Source organism: Alosa sapidissima, chromosome 11 (assembly GCF_018492685.1).
Source record: "Alosa sapidissima isolate fAloSap1 chromosome 11, fAloSap1.pri, whole genome shotgun sequence".
NCBI lineage: Eukaryota > Metazoa > Chordata > Actinopteri > Clupeiformes > Clupeidae > Alosa > Alosa sapidissima.
The window spans coordinates 337,283-353,754 of NC_055967.1; positions in this window are offsets into that span (position 1 = coordinate 337,283).

The following is a 16,472-nucleotide window of genomic DNA, read 5'->3' on the forward strand; positions in this document are numbered from 1 at the left end:
CACCGGTAAAATTAACGGGAGACCGCGGTGGTCACATCAAGAAGCAGGATTACCTGTGACGCTGGTACAATGCTTCAAGTGCTTTGCACAGCGACTACTCCATTGTGCTATGGGATCGCTGTTTAATGTAGTGCTAGGTGTTCTATCAATTATGACAGTCTCGTGACGCTGGCCGTAGCGTTTGTAAACCAAAGGCCCTCCTTCTCGTAAAAAATGATTTTTATTTCTCTGGCTGTTGCAATTGATATCAGTGGTTAATATGAGTGCCCTCAGTAAACAGCGCAACAAAAAGACAGCAAACAGTTAGAAACAGTCACGCAATTGGCTTCTTAAGAGATCGCACGCACGCACGCACGCACGCACGCACGCACGCACGTTCTCGCGATCAGCGATTGCACTGACATAGTCTACCGGACACCGGTAAAATTAACGGGAGACCGCGGTGGCCACATCACAAAGCAGGATTAGAACCTGTGACGCTGGCACAATGCTTCAAGTGCTTTGCACAGCGACTACTCCATTGTGCTATGGGATCGCTGTTTAATGTAGTGCTCGGTGTTCTATCAAGTATGACAGTCTCGTGACGCTGGCCGTAGCGTTTGTAAACCAAAGGCCCTCCTTCTCGTAAAAAATGATTTTTATTTCTTTGGCTGTTGCAATTGATATCAGTGGTTAATATGAGTGCCCTCAATAAACAGCGCAACAAAAAGACAGCAAACAGTTAGAAACAGTCACGCAATTGGCTTCTTAAGAGATCGCACGCACGCACGTTCTCCCGATCAGCGATTGCACTGACATAGTCTACCGGACACCGGTAAAATTAACGGGAGACCGCGGAGGTCACATCACGAAGCAGGATTAGAACCTGTGACGCTGGCACAATGCTTCAAGTGCTTTGCACAGCGACTACTCCATTGTGCTATGGGATCGCTGTTTAATGTAGTGCTAGGTGTTCTATCAATTATGACAGTCTCGTGACGCTGGCCGTAGCGTTTGTAAACCAAAGGCCCTCCTTCTCGTAAAAAATGATTTTTATTTCTCTGGCTGTTGCAATTGATATCAGTGGTTAATATGAGTGCCCTCAGTAAACAGCGCAACAAAAAGACAGCAAACAGTTAGAAACAGTCACGCAATTGGCTTCTTAAGAGATCGCACGCACGCACGCACCCACGTTCTCGCGATCAGCGATTGCACTGACATAGTCTACCGGACACCGGTAAAATTAACGGGAGACCGCGGTGGTCACATCACAAAGCAGGATTAGAACCTGTGACGCTGGCACAATGCTTCAAGTGCTTTGCACAGCGACTACTCCATTGTGCTATGGGATCGCTGTTTAATGTAGTGCTCGGTGTTCTATCAAGTATGACAGTCTCGTGACGCTGGCCGTAGCGTTTGTAAACCAAAGGCCCTCCTTCTCGTAAAAAATGATTTTTATTTCTTTGGCTGTTGCAATTGATATCAGTGGTTAATATGAGTGCCCTCAATAAACAGCGCAACAAAAAGACAGCAAACAGTTAGAAACAGTCACGCAATTGGCTTCTTAAGAGATCGCACGCACGCACGTTCTCCCGATCAGCGATTGCACTGACATAGTCTACCGGACACCGGTAAAATTAACGGGAGACCGCGGAGGTCACATCACGAAGCAGGATTAGAACCTGTGACGCTGGCACAATGCTTCAAGTGCTTTGCACAGCGACTACTCCATTGTGCTATGGGATCGCTGTTTAATGTAGTGCTAGGTGTTCTATCAATTATGACAGTCTCGTGACGCTGGCCGTAGCGTTTGTAAACCAAAGGCCCTCCTTCTCGTAAAAAATGATTTTTATTTCTCTGGCTGTTGCAATTGATATCAGTGGTTAATATGAGTGCCCTCAGTAAACAGCGCAACAAAAAGACAGCAAACAGTTAGAAACAGTCACGCAATTGGCTTCTTAAGAGATCGCACGCACGCACGCACGCACGCACGCACGCACGTTCTCGCGATCAGCGATTGCACTGACATAGTCTACCGGACACCGGTAAAGTTAACGGGAGACCGCGGTGGTCACATCACAAAGCAGGATTAGAACCTGTGACGCTGGCACAATGCTTCAAGTGCTTTGCACAGCGACTACTCCATTGTGCTATGGGATCGCTGTTTAATGTAGTGCTCGGTGTTCTATCAAGTATGACAGTCTCGTGACGCTGGCCGTAGCGTTTGTAAACCAAAGGCCCTCCTTCTCGTAAAAAATGATTTTTATTTCTCTGGCTGTTGCAATTGATATCAGTGGTTAATATGAGTGCCCTCAATAAACAGCGCAACAAAAAGACAGCAAACAGTTAGAAACAGTCACGCAATTGGCTTCTTAAGAGATCGCACGCACGCACGTTCTCCCGATCAGCGATTGCACTGACATAGTCTACCGGACACCGGTAAAATTAACGGGAGACCGCGGAGGTCACATCACGAAGCAGGATTAGAACCTGTGACGCTGGCACAATGCTTCAAGTGCTTTGCACAGCGACTACTCCATTGTGCTATGGGATCGCTGTTTAATGTAGTGCTAGGTGTTCTATCAATTATGACAGTCTCGTGACGCTGGCCGTAGCGTTTGTAAACCAAAGGCCCTCCTTCTCGTAAAAAATGATTTTTATTTCTCTGGCTGTTGCAATTGATATCAGTGGTTAATATGAGTGCCCTCAGTAAACAGCGCAACAAAAAGACAGCAAACAGTTAGAAACAGTCACGCAATTGGCTTCTTAAGAGATCGCACGCACGCACGCACGCACGTTCTCGCGATCAGCGATTGCACTGACATAGTCTACCGGACACCGGTAAAATTAACGGGAGACCGCGGTGGTCACATCACGAAGCAGGATTAGAACCTGTGACGCTGGCACAATGCTTCAAGTGCTTTGCACAGCGACTACTCCATTGTGCTATGGGATCGCTGTTTAATGTAGTGCTCGGTGTTCTATCAAGTATGACAGTCTCGTGACGCTGGCCGTAGCGTTTGTAAACCAAAGGCCCTCCTTCTCGTAAAAAATTATTTTTATTTCTCTGGCTGTTGCAATTGATATCAGTGGTTAATATGAGTGCCCTCAGTAAACAGCGCAACAAAAAGACAGCAAACAGTTAGAAAGAGTCACGCAATTGGCTTCTTAAGAGATCGCACGCACGCACGTTCTCGCGATCAGCGATTGCACTGACATAGTCTACCGGACACCGGTAAAATTAACGGGAGACCGCGGTGGTCACATCAAGAAGCAGGATTACCTGTGACGCTGGCACAATGCTTCAAGTGCTTTGCACAGCGACTACTCCATTGTGCTATGGGATCGCTGTTTAATGTAGTGCTCGGTGTTCTATCAATTATGACAGTCTCGTGACGCTGGCCGTAGCGTTTGTAAACCAAAGGCCCTCCTTCTCGTAAAAAATTATTTTTATTTCTCTGGCTGTTGCAATTGATATCAGTGGTTAATATGAGTGCCCTCAATAAACAGCGCAACAAAAAGACAGCAAACAGTTAGAAACAGTCACGCAATTGGCTTCTTAAGAGATCGCACGCACGCACGCACGCACGCACGGACGTTCTCGCGATCAGCGATTGCACTGACATAGTCTACCGGACACCGGTAAAATTAATGGGAGACCGCGGTGGTCACATCACGAAGCAGGATTAGAACCTGTGACGCTGGCACAATGCTTCAAGTGCTTTGCACAGCGACTACTCCATTGTGCTATGGGTTCGCTGTTTAATGTAGTGCTCGGTGTTCTATCAAGTATGACAGTCTCGTGACGCTGGCCGTAGCGTTTGTAAACCAAAGGCCCTCCTTCTCATAAAAAATGATTTTTATTTCTTTGGCTGTTGCAATTGATATCAGTGGTTAATATGAGTGCCCTCAATAAACAGCGCAACAAAAAGACAGCAAACAGTTAGAAACAGTCACGCAATTGGCTTCTTAAGAGATCGCACGCACGCACGCACGCACGCACGCACGCACGTTCTCGCGATCAGCGATTGCACTGACATAGTCTACCGGACACCGGTAAAATTAACGGGAGACCGCGGTGGTCACATCACAAAGCAGGATTAGAACCTGTGACGCTGGCACAATGCTTCAAGTGCTTTGCACAGCGACTACTCCATTGTGCTATGGGATCGCTGTTTAATGTAGTGCTCGGTGTTCTATCAAGTATGACAGTCTCGTGACGCTGGCCGTAGCGTTTGTAAACCAAAGGCCCTCCTTCTCGTAAAAAATGATTTTTATTTCTCTGGCTGTTGCAATTGATATCAGTGGTTAATATGAGTGCCCTCAATAAACAGCGCAACAAAAAGACAGCAAACAGTTAGAAACAGTCACGCAATTGGCTTCTTAAGAGATCGCACGCACGCACGTTCTCCCGATCAGCGATTGCACTGACATAGTCTACCGGACACCGGTAAAATTAACGGGAGACCGCGGAGGTCACATCACGAAGCAGGATTAGAACCTGTGACGCTGGCACAATGCTTCAAGTGCTTTGCACAGCGACTACTCCATTGTGCTATGGGATCGCTGTTTAATGTAGTGCTAGGTGTTCTATCAATTATGACAGTCTCGTGACGCTGGCCGTAGCGTTTGTAAACCAAAGGCCCTCCTTCTCGTAAAAAATGATTTTTATTTCTCTGGCTGTTGCAATTGATATCAGTGGTTAATATGAGTGCCCTCAGTAAACAGCGCAACAAAAAGACAGCAAACAGTTAGAAACAGTCACGCAATTGGCTTCTTAAGAGATCGCACGCACGCACGCACGCACGTTCTCGCGATCAGCGATTGCACTGACATAGTCTACCGGACACCGGTAAAATTAACGGGAGACCGCGGTGGTCACATCACAAGCAGGATTAGAACCTGTGACGCTGGCACAATGCTTCAAGTGCTTTGCACAGCGACTACTCCATTGTGCTATGGGATCGCTGTTTAATGTAGTGCTCGGTGTTCTATCAAGTATGACAGTCTCGTGACGCTGGCCGTAGCGTTTGTAAACCAAAGGCCCTCCTTCTCGTAAAAAATAATTTTTATTTCTCTGGCTGTTGCAATTGATATCAGTGGTTAATATGAGTGCCCTCAGTAAACAGCGCAACAAAAAGACAGCAAACAGTTAGAAACAGTCACGCAATTGGCTTCTTAAGAGATCGCACGCACGCACGTTCTCGCGATCAGCGATTGCACTGACATAGTCTACCGGACACCGGTAAAATTAACGGGAGACCGCGGTGGTCACATCAAGAAGCAGGATTACCTGTGACGCTGGTACAATGCTTCAAGTGCTTTGCACAGCGACTACTCCATTGTGCTATGGGATCGCTGTTTAATGTAGTGCTAGGTGTTCTATCAATTATGACAGTCTCGTGACGCTGGCCGTAGCGTTTGTAAACCAAAGGCCCTCCTTCTCGTAAAAAATGATTTTTATTTCTCTGGCTGTTGCAATTGATATCAGTGGTTAATATGAGTGCCCTCAGTAAACAGCGCAACAAAAAGACAGCAAACAGTTAGAAACAGTCACGCAATTGGCTTCTTAAGAGATCGCACGCACGCACGCACGCACGCACGCACGCACGCACGTTCTCGCGATCAGCGATTGCACTGACATAGTCTACCGGACACCGGTAAAATTAACGGGAGACCGCGGTGGCCACATCACAAAGCAGGATTAGAACCTGTGACGCTGGCACAATGCTTCAAGTGCTTTGCACAGCGACTACTCCATTGTGCTATGGGATCGCTGTTTAATGTAGTGCTCGGTGTTCTATCAAGTATGACAGTCTCGTGACGCTGGCCGTAGCGTTTGTAAACCAAAGGCCCTCCTTCTCGTAAAAAATGATTTTTATTTCTTTGGCTGTTGCAATTGATATCAGTGGTTAATATGAGTGCCCTCAATAAACAGCGCAACAAAAAGACAGCAAACAGTTAGAAACAGTCACGCAATTGGCTTCTTAAGAGATCGCACGCACGCACGTTCTCCCGATCAGCGATTGCACTGACATAGTCTACCGGACACCGGTAAAATTAACGGGAGACCGCGGAGGTCACATCACGAAGCAGGATTAGAACCTGTGACGCTGGCACAATGCTTCAAGTGCTTTGCACAGCGACTACTCCATTGTGCTATGGGATCGCTGTTTAATGTAGTGCTAGGTGTTCTATCAATTATGACAGTCTCGTGACGCTGGCCGTAGCGTTTGTAAACCAAAGGCCCTCCTTCTCGTAAAAAATGATTTTTATTTCTCTGGCTGTTGCAATTGATATCAGTGGTTAATATGAGTGCCCTCAGTAAACAGCGCAACAAAAAGACAGCAAACAGTTAGAAACAGTCACGCAATTGGCTTCTTAAGAGATCGCACGCACGCACGCACGCACGTTCTCGCGATCAGCGATTGCACTGACATAGTCTACCGGACACCGGTAAAATTAACGGGAGACCGCGGTGGTCACATCACAAAGCAGGATTAGAACCTGTGACGCTGGCACAATGCTTCAAGTGCTTTGCACAGCGACTACTCCATTGTGCTATGGGATCGCTGTTTAATGTAGTGCTCGGTGTTCTATCAAGTATGACAGTCTCGTGACGCTGGCCGTAGCGTTTGTAAACCAAAGGCCCTCCTTCTCGTAAAAAATGATTTTTATTTCTTTGGCTGTTGCAATTGATATCAGTGGTTAATATGAGTGCCCTCAATAAACAGCGCAACAAAAAGACAGCAAACAGTTAGAAACAGTCACGCAATTGGCTTCTTAAGAGATCGCACGCACGCACGTTCTCCCGATCAGCGATTGCACTGACATAGTCTACCGGACACCGGTAAAATTAACGGGAGACCGCGGAGGTCACATCACGAAGCAGGATTAGAACCTGTGACGCTGGCACAATGCTTCAAGTGCTTTGCACAGCGACTACTCCATTGTGCTATGGGATCGCTGTTTAATGTAGTGCTAGGTGTTCTATCAATTATGACAGTCTCGTGACGCTGGCCGTAGCGTTTGTAAACCAAAGGCCCTCCTTCTCGTAAAAAATGATTTTTATTTCTCTGGCTGTTGCAATTGATATCAGTGGTTAATATGAGTGCCCTCAGTAAACAGCGCAACAAAAAGACAGCAAACAGTTAGAAACAGTCACGCAATTGGCTTCTTAAGAGATCGCACGCACGCACGCACGCACGCACGCACGCACGTTCTCGCGATCAGCGATTGCACTGACATAGTCTACCGGACACCGGTAAAATTAACGGGAGACCGCGGTGGTCACATCACAAAGCAGGATTAGAACCTGTGACGCTGGCACAATGCTTCAAGTGCTTTGCACAGCGACTACTCCATTGTGCTATGGGATCGCTGTTTAATGTAGTGCTCGGTGTTCTATCAAGTATGACAGTCTCGTGACGCTGGCCGTAGCGTTTGTAAACCAAAGGCCCTCCTTCTCGTAAAAAATGATTTTTATTTCTCTGGCTGTTGCAATTGATATCAGTGGTTAATATGAGTGCCCTCAATAAACAGCGCAACAAAAAGACAGCAAACAGTTAGAAACAGTCACGCAATTGGCTTCTTAAGAGATCGCACGCACGCACGTTCTCCCGATCAGCGATTGCACTGACATAGTCTACCGGACACCGGTAAAATTAACGGGAGACCGCGGAGGTCACATCACGAAGCAGGATTAGAACCTGTGACGCTGGCACAATGCTTCAAGTGCTTTGCACAGCGACTACTCCATTGTGCTATGGGATCGCTGTTTAATGTAGTGCTAGGTGTTCTATCAATTATGACAGTCTCGTGACGCTGGCCGTAGCGTTTGTAAACCAAAGGCCCTCCTTCTCGTAAAAAATGATTTTTATTTCTCTGGCTGTTGCAATTGATATCAGTGGTTAATATGAGTGCCCTCAGTAAACAGCGCAACAAAAAGACAGCAAACAGTTAGAAACAGTCACGCAATTGGCTTCTTAAGAGATCGCACGCACGCACGCACGCACGTTCTCGCGATCAGCGATTGCACTGACATAGTCTACCGGACACCGGTAAAATTAACGGGAGACCGCGGTGGTCACATCACGAAGCAGGATTAGAACCTGTGACGCTGGCACAATGCTTCAAGTGCTTTGCACAGCGACTACTCCATTGTGCTATGGGATCGCTGTTTAATGTAGTGCTCGGTGTTCTATCAAGTATGACAGTCTCGTGACGCTGGCCGTAGCGTTTGTAAACCAAAGGCCCTCCTTCTCGTAAAAAATTATTTTTATTTCTCTGGCTGTTGCAATTGATATCAGTGGTTAATATGAGTGCCCTCAGTAAACAGCGCAACAAAAAGACAGCAAACAGTTAGAAAGAGTCACGCAATTGGCTTCTTAAGAGATCGCACGCACGCACGTTCTCGCGATCAGCGATTGCACTGACATAGTCTACCGGACACCGGTAAAATTAACGGGAGACCGCGGTGGTCACATCAAGAAGCAGGATTACCTGTGACGCTGGCACAATGCTTCAAGTGCTTTGCACAGCGACTACTCCATTGTGCTATGGGATCGCTGTTTAATGTAGTGCTCGGTGTTCTATCAATTATGACAGTCTCGTGACGCTGGCCGTAGCGTTTGTAAACCAAAGGCCCTCCTTCTCGTAAAAAATGATTTTTATTTCTCTGGCTGTTGCAATTGATATCAGTGGTTAATATGAGTGCCCTCAATAAACAGCGCAACAAAAAGACAGCAAACAGTTAGAAACAGTCACGCAATTGGCTTCTTAAGAGATCGCACGCACGCACGCACGCACGCACGGACGTTCTCGCGATCAGCGATTGCACTGACATAGTCTACCGGACACCGGTAAAATTAATGGGAGACCGCGGTGGTCACATCACGAAGCAGGATTAGAACCTGTGACGCTGGCACAATGCTTCAAGTGCTTTGCACAGCGACTACTCCATTGTGCTATGGGTTCGCTGTTTAATGTAGTGCTCGGTGTTCTATCAAGTATGACAGTCTCGTGACGCTGGCCGTAGCGTTTGTAAACCAAAGGCCCTCCTTCTCATAAAAAATGATTTTTATTTCTTTGGCTGTTGCAATTGATATCAGTGGTTAATATGAGTGCCCTCAATAAACAGCGCAACAAAAAGACAGCAAACAGTTAGAAACAGTCACGCAATTGGCTTCTTAAGAGATCGCACGCACGCACGTTCTCCCGATCAGCGATTGCACTGACATAGTCTACCGGACACCGGTAAAATTAACGGGAGACCGCGGAGGTCACATCACGAAGCAGGATTAGAACCTGTGACGCTGGCACAATGCTTCAAGTGCTTTGCACAGCGACTACTCCATTGTGCTATGGGATCGCTGTTTAATGTAGTGCTAGGTGTTCTATCAATTATGACAGTCTCGTGACGCTGGCCGTAGCGTTTGTAAACCAAAGGCACTCCTTCTCGTAAAAAATGATTTTTATTTCTCTGGCTGTTGCAATTGATATCAGTGGTTAATATGAGTGCCCTCAGTAAACAGCGCAACAAAAAGACAGCAAACAGTTAGAAACAGTCACGCAATTGGCTTCTTAAGAGATCGCACGCACGCACGCACGCACGCACGCACGCACGTTCTCGCGATCAGCGATTGCACTGACATAGTCTACCGGACACCGGTAAAATTAACGGGAGACCGCGGTGGTCACATCACAAAGCAGGATTAGAACCTGTGACGCTGGCACAATGCTTCAAGTGCTTTGCACAGCGACTACTCCATTGTGCTATGGGATCGCTGTTTAATGTAGTGCTCGGTGTTCTATCAAGTATGACAGTCTCGTGACGCTGGCCGTAGCGTTTGTAAACCAAAGGCCCTCCTTCTCGTAAAAAATGATTTTTATTTCTCTGGCTGTTGCAATTGATATCAGTGGTTAATATGAGTGCCCTCAATAAACAGCGCAACAAAAAGACAGCAAACAGTTAGAAACAGTCACGCAATTGGCTTCTTAAGAGATCGCACGCACGCACGTTCTCCCGATCAGCGATTGCACTGACATAGTCTACCGGACACCGGTAAAATTAACGGGAGACCGCGGAGGTCACATCACGAAGCAGGATTAGAACCTGTGACGCTGGCACAATGCTTCAAGTGCTTTGCACAGCGACTACTCCATTGTGCTATGGGATCGCTGTTTAATGTAGTGCTAGGTGTTCTATCAATTATGACAGTCTCGTGACGCTGGCCGTAGCGTTTGTAAACCAAAGGCCCTCCTTCTCGTAAAAAATGATTTTTATTTCTCTGGCTGTTGCAATTGATATCAGTGGTTAATATGAGTGCCCTCAGTAAACAGCGCAACAAAAAGACAGCAAACAGTTAGAAACAGTCACGCAATTGGCTTCTTAAGAGATCGCACGCACGCACGCACGCACGTTCTCGCGATCAGCGATTGCACTGACATAGTCTACCGGACACCGGTAAAATTAACGGGAGACCGCGGTGGTCACATCACAAGCAGGATTAGAACCTGTGACGCTGGCACAATGCTTCAAGTGCTTTGCACAGCGACTACTCCATTGTGCTATGGGATCGCTGTTTAATGTAGTGCTCGGTGTTCTATCAAGTATGACAGTCTCGTGACGCTGGCCGTAGCGTTTGTAAACCAAAGGCCCTCCTTCTCGTAAAAAATAATTTTTATTTCTCTGGCTGTTGCAATTGATATCAGTGGTTAATATGAGTGCCCTCAGTAAACAGCGCAACAAAAAGACAGCAAACAGTTAGAAACAGTCACGCAATTGGCTTCTTAAGAGATCGCACGCACGCACGTTCTCGCGATCAGCGATTGCACTGACATAGTCTACCGGACACCGGTAAAATTAACGGGAGACCGCGGTGGTCACATCAAGAAGCAGGATTACCTGTGACGCTGGTACAATGCTTCAAGTGCTTTGCACAGCAACTACTCCATTGTGCTATGGGATCGCTGTTTAATGTAGTGCTAGGTGTTCTATCAATTATGACAGTCTCGTGACGCTGGCCGTAGCGTTTGTAAACCAAAGGCCCTCCTTCTCGTAAAAAATGATTTTTATTTCTCTGGCTGTTGCAATTGATATCAGTGGTTAATATGAGTGCCCTCAGTAAACAGCGCAACAAAAAGACAGCAAACAGTTAGAAACAGTCACGCAATTGGCTTCTTAAGAGATCGCACGCACGCACGCACGCACGCACGCACGCACGTTCTCGCGATCAGCGATTGCACTGACATAGTCTACCGGACACCGGTAAAATTAACGGGAGACCGCGGTGGTCACATCACAAAGCAGGATTAGAACCTGTGACGCTGGCACAATGCTTCAAGTGCTTTGCACAGCGACTACTCCATTGTGCTATGGGATCGCTGTTTAATGTAGTGCTCGGTGTTCTATCAAGTATGACAGTCTCGTGACGCTGGCCGTAGCGTTTGTAAACCAAAGGCCCTCCTTCTCGTAAAAAATGATTTTTATTTCTTTGGCTGTTGCAATTGATATCAGTGGTTAATATGAGTGCCCTCAATAAACAGCGCAACAAAAAGACAGCAAACAGTTAGAAACAGTCACGCAATTGGCTTCTTAAGAGATCGCACGCACGCACGTTCTCCCGATCAGCGATTGCACTGACATAGTCTACCGGACACCGGTAAAATTAACGGGAGACCGCGGAGGTCACATCACGAAGCAGGATTAGAACCTGTGACGCTGGCACAATGCTTCAAGTGCTTTGCACAGCGACTACTCCATTGTGCTATGGGATCGCTGTTTAATGTAGTGCTAGGTGTTCTATCAATTATGACAGTCTCGTGACGCTGGCCGTAGCGTTTGTAAACCAAAGGCCCTCCTTCTCGTAAAAAATGATTTTTATTTCTCTGGCTGTTGCAATTGATATCAGTGGTTAATATGAGTGCCCTCAGTAAACAGCGCAACAAAAAGACAGCAAACAGTTAGAAACAGTCACGCAATTGGCTTCTTAAGAGATCGCACGCACGCACGCACGCACGGACGTTCTCTCGATCAGCGATTGCACTGACATAGTCTACCGGACACCGGTAAAATTAACGGGAGACCGCGGTGGTCACATCACGAAGCAGGATTAGAACCTGTGACGCTGGCACAATGCTTCAAGTGCTTTGCACAGCGACTACTCCATTGTGCTATGGGATCGCTGTTTAATGTAGTGCTAGGTGTTCTATCAATTATGACAGTCTCGTGACGCTGGCCGTAGCGTTTGTAAACCAAAGGCCCTCCTTCTCGTAAAAAATGATTTTTATTTCTCTGGCTGTTGCAATTGATATCAGTGGTTAATATGAGTGCCCTCAGTAAACAGCGCAACAAAAAGACAGCAAACAGTTAGAAACAGTCACGCAATTGGCTTCTTAAGAGATCGCACGCACGCACGCACGCACGCACGCACGCACGTTCTCGCGATCAGCGATTGCACTGACATAGTCTACCGGACACCGGTAAAATTAACGGGAGACCGCGGTGGTCACATCACAAAGCAGGATTAGAACCTGTGACGCTGGCACAATGCTTCAAGTGCTTTGCACAGCGACTACTCCATTGTGCTATGGGATCGCTGTTTAATGTAGTGCTCGGTGTTCTATCAAGTATGACAGTCTCGTGACGCTGGCCGTAGCGTTTGTAAACCAAAGGCCCTCCTTCTCGTAAAAAATGATTTTTATTTCTCTGGCTGTTGCAATTGATATCAGTGGTTAATATGAGTGCCCTCAATAAACAGCGCAACAAAAAGACAGCAAACAGTTAGAAACAGTCACGCAATTGGCTTCTTAAGAGATCGCACGCACGCACGTTCTCCCGATCAGCGATTGCACTGACATAGTCTACCGGACACCGGTAAAATTAACGGGAGACCGCGGAGGTCACATCACGAAGCAGGATTAGAACCTGTGACGCTGGCACAATGCTTCAAGTGCTTTGCACAGCGACTACTCCATTGTGCTATGGGATCGCTGTTTAATGTAGTGCTAGGTGTTCTATCAATTATGACAGTCTCGTGACGCTGGCCGTAGCGTTTGTAAACCAAAGGCCCTCCTTCTCGTAAAAAATGATTTTTATTTCTCTGGCTGTTGCAATTGATATCAGTGGTTAATATGAGTGCCCTCAGTAAACAGCGCAACAAAAAGACAGCAAACAGTTAGAAACAGTCACGCAATTGGCTTCTTAAGAGATCGCACGCACGCACGCACGCACGTTCTCGCGATCAGCGATTGCACTGACATAGTCTACCGGACACCGGTAAAATTAACGGGAGACCGCGGTGGTCACATCACGAAGCAGGATTAGAACCTGTGACGCTGGCACAATGCTTCAAGTGCTTTGCACAGCGACTACTCCATTGTGCTATGGGATCGCTGTTTAATGTAGTGCTCGGTGTTCTATCAAGTATGACAGTCTCGTGACGCTGGCCGTAGCGTTTGTAAACCAAAGGCCCTCCTTCTCGTAAAAAATTATTTTTATTTCTCTGGCTGTTGCAATTGATATCAGTGGTTAATATGAGTGCCCTCAGTAAACAGCGCAACAAAAAGACAGCAAACAGTTAGAAAGAGTCACGCAATTGGCTTCTTAAGAGATCGCACGCACGCACGTTCTCGCGATCAGCGATTGCACTGACATAGTCTACCGGACACCGGTAAAATTAACGGGAGACCGCGGTGGTCACATCAAGAAGCAGGATTACCTGTGACGCTGGCACAATGCTTCAAGTGCTTTGCACAGCGACTACTCCATTGTGCTATGGGATCGCTGTTTAATGTAGTGCTCGGTGTTCTATCAATTATGACAGTCTCGTGACGCTGGCCGTAGCGTTTGTAAACCAAAGGCCCTCCTTCTCGTAAAAAATGATTTTTATTTCTCTGGCTGTTGCAATTGATATCAGTGGTTAATATGAGTGCCCTCAATAAACAGCGCAACAAAAAGACAGCAAACAGTTAGAAACAGTCACGCAATTGGCTTCTTAAGAGATCGCACGCACGCACGCACGCACGCACGGACGTTCTCGCGATCAGCGATTGCACTGACATAGTCTACCGGACACCGGTAAAATTAATGGGAGACCGCGGTGGTCACATCACGAAGCAGGATTAGAACCTGTGACGCTGGCACAATGCTTCAAGTGCTTTGCACAGCGACTACTCCATTGTGCTATGGGATCGCTGTTTAATGTAGTGCTCGGTGTTCTATCAAGTATGACAGTCTCGTGACGCTGGCCGTAGCGTTTGTAAACCAAAGGCCCTCCTTCTCGTAAAAAATCATTTTTATTTCTCTGGCTGTTGCAATTGATATCAGTGGTTAATATGAGTGCCCTCAGTAAACAGCGCAACAAAAAGACAGCAAACAGTTAGAAACAGTCACTCAATTGGCTTCTTAAGAGATCGCACGCACGCACGTTCTCGCGATCAGCGATTGCACTGACATAGTCTACCGGACACCGGTAAAATTAACGGGAGACCGCGGTGGTCACATCAAGAAGCAGGATTACCTGTGACGCTGGCACAATGCTTCAAGTGCTTTGCACAGCGACTACTCCATTGTGCTATGGGATCGCTGTTTAATGTAGTGCTCGGTGTTCTATCAATTATGACAGTCTCGTGACGCTGGCCGTAGCGTTTGTAAACCAAAGGCCCTCCTCGTAAAAAATGATTTTTATTTCTCTGGCTGTTGCAATTGATATCAGTGGTTAATATGAGTGCCCTCAGTAAACAGCGCAACAAAAAGACAGCAAACAGTTAGAAACAGTCACGCAATTGGCTTCTTAAGAGATCGCACGCACGCACGCACGCACGTTCTCGCGATCAGCGATTGCACTGACATAGTCTACCGGACACCGGTAAAATTAACGGGAGACTGCGGTGGTCACATCAAGAAGCAGGATTACCTGTGACGCTGGCACAATGCTTCAAGTGCTTTGCACAGCGACTACTCCATTGTGCTATGGGATCGCTGTTTAATGTAGTGCTCGGTGTTCTATCAATTATGACAGTCTCGTGACGCTGGCCGTAGCGTTTGTAAACCAAAGGCCCTCCTTCTCGTAAAAAATGATTTTTATTTCTCTGGCTGTTGCAATTGATATCAGTGGTTAATATGAGTGCCCTCAGTAAACAGCGCAACAAAAAGACAGCAAACAGTTAGAAACAGTCACGCAATTGGCTTCTTAAGAGATCGCACGCACGCACGCACGCACGTTCTCGCGATCAGCGATTGCACTGACATAGTCTACCGGACACCGGTAAAATTAACGGGAGACCGCGGTGGTCACATCACAAGCAGGATTAGAACCTGTGACGCTGGCACAATGCTTCAAGTGCTTTGCACAGCGACTACTCCATTGTGCTATGGGATCGCTGTTTAATGTAGTGCTCGGTGTTCTATCAAGTATGACAGTCTCGTGACGCTGGCCGTAGCGTTTGTAAACCAAAGGCCCTCCTTCTCGTAAAAAATAATTTTTATTTCTCTGGCTGTTGCAATTGATATCAGTGGTTAATATGAGTGCCCTCAGTAAACAGCGCAACAAAAAGACAGCAAACAGTTAGAAACAGTCACGCAATTGGCTTCTTAAGAGATCGCACGCACGCACGTTCTCGCGATCAGCGATTGCACTGACATAGTCTACCGGACACCGGTAAAATTAACGGGAGACCGCGGTGGTCACATCAAGAAGCAGGATTACCTGTGACGCTGGTACAATGCTTCAAGTGCTTTGCACAGCGACTACTCCATTGTGCTATGGGATCGCTGTTTAATGTAGTGCTAGGTGTTCTATCAATTATGACAGTCTCGTGACGCTGGCCGTAGCGTTTGTAAACCAAAGGCCCTCCTTCTCGTAAAAAATGATTTTTATTTCTCTGGCTGTTGCAATTGATATCAGTGGTTAATATGAGTGCCCTCAGTAAACAGCGCAACAAAAAGACAGCAAACAGTTAGAAACAGTCACGCAATTGGCTTCTTAAGAGATCGCACGCACGCACGCACGCACGCACGCACGTTCTCGCGATCAGCGATTGCACTGACATAGTCTACCGGACACCGGTAAAATTAACGGGAGACCGCGGTGGTCACATCACAAAGCAGGATTAGAACCTGTGACGCTGGCACAATGCTTCAAGTGCTTTGCACAGCGACTACTCCATTGTGCTATGGGATCGCTGTTTAATGTAGTGCTCGGTGTTCTATCAAGTATGACAGTCTCGTGACGCTGGCCGTAGCGTTTGTAAACCAAAGGCCCTCCTTCTCGTAAAAAATGATTTTTATTTCTTTGGCTGTTGCAATTGATATCAGTGGTTAATATGAGTGCCCTCAATAAACAGCGCAACAAAAAGACAGCAAACAGTTAGAAACAGTCACGCAATTGGCTTCTTAAGAGATCGCACGCACGCACGTTCTCCCGATCAGCGATTGCACTGACATAGTCTACCGGACACCGGTAAAATTAACGGGAGACCGCGGAGGTCAC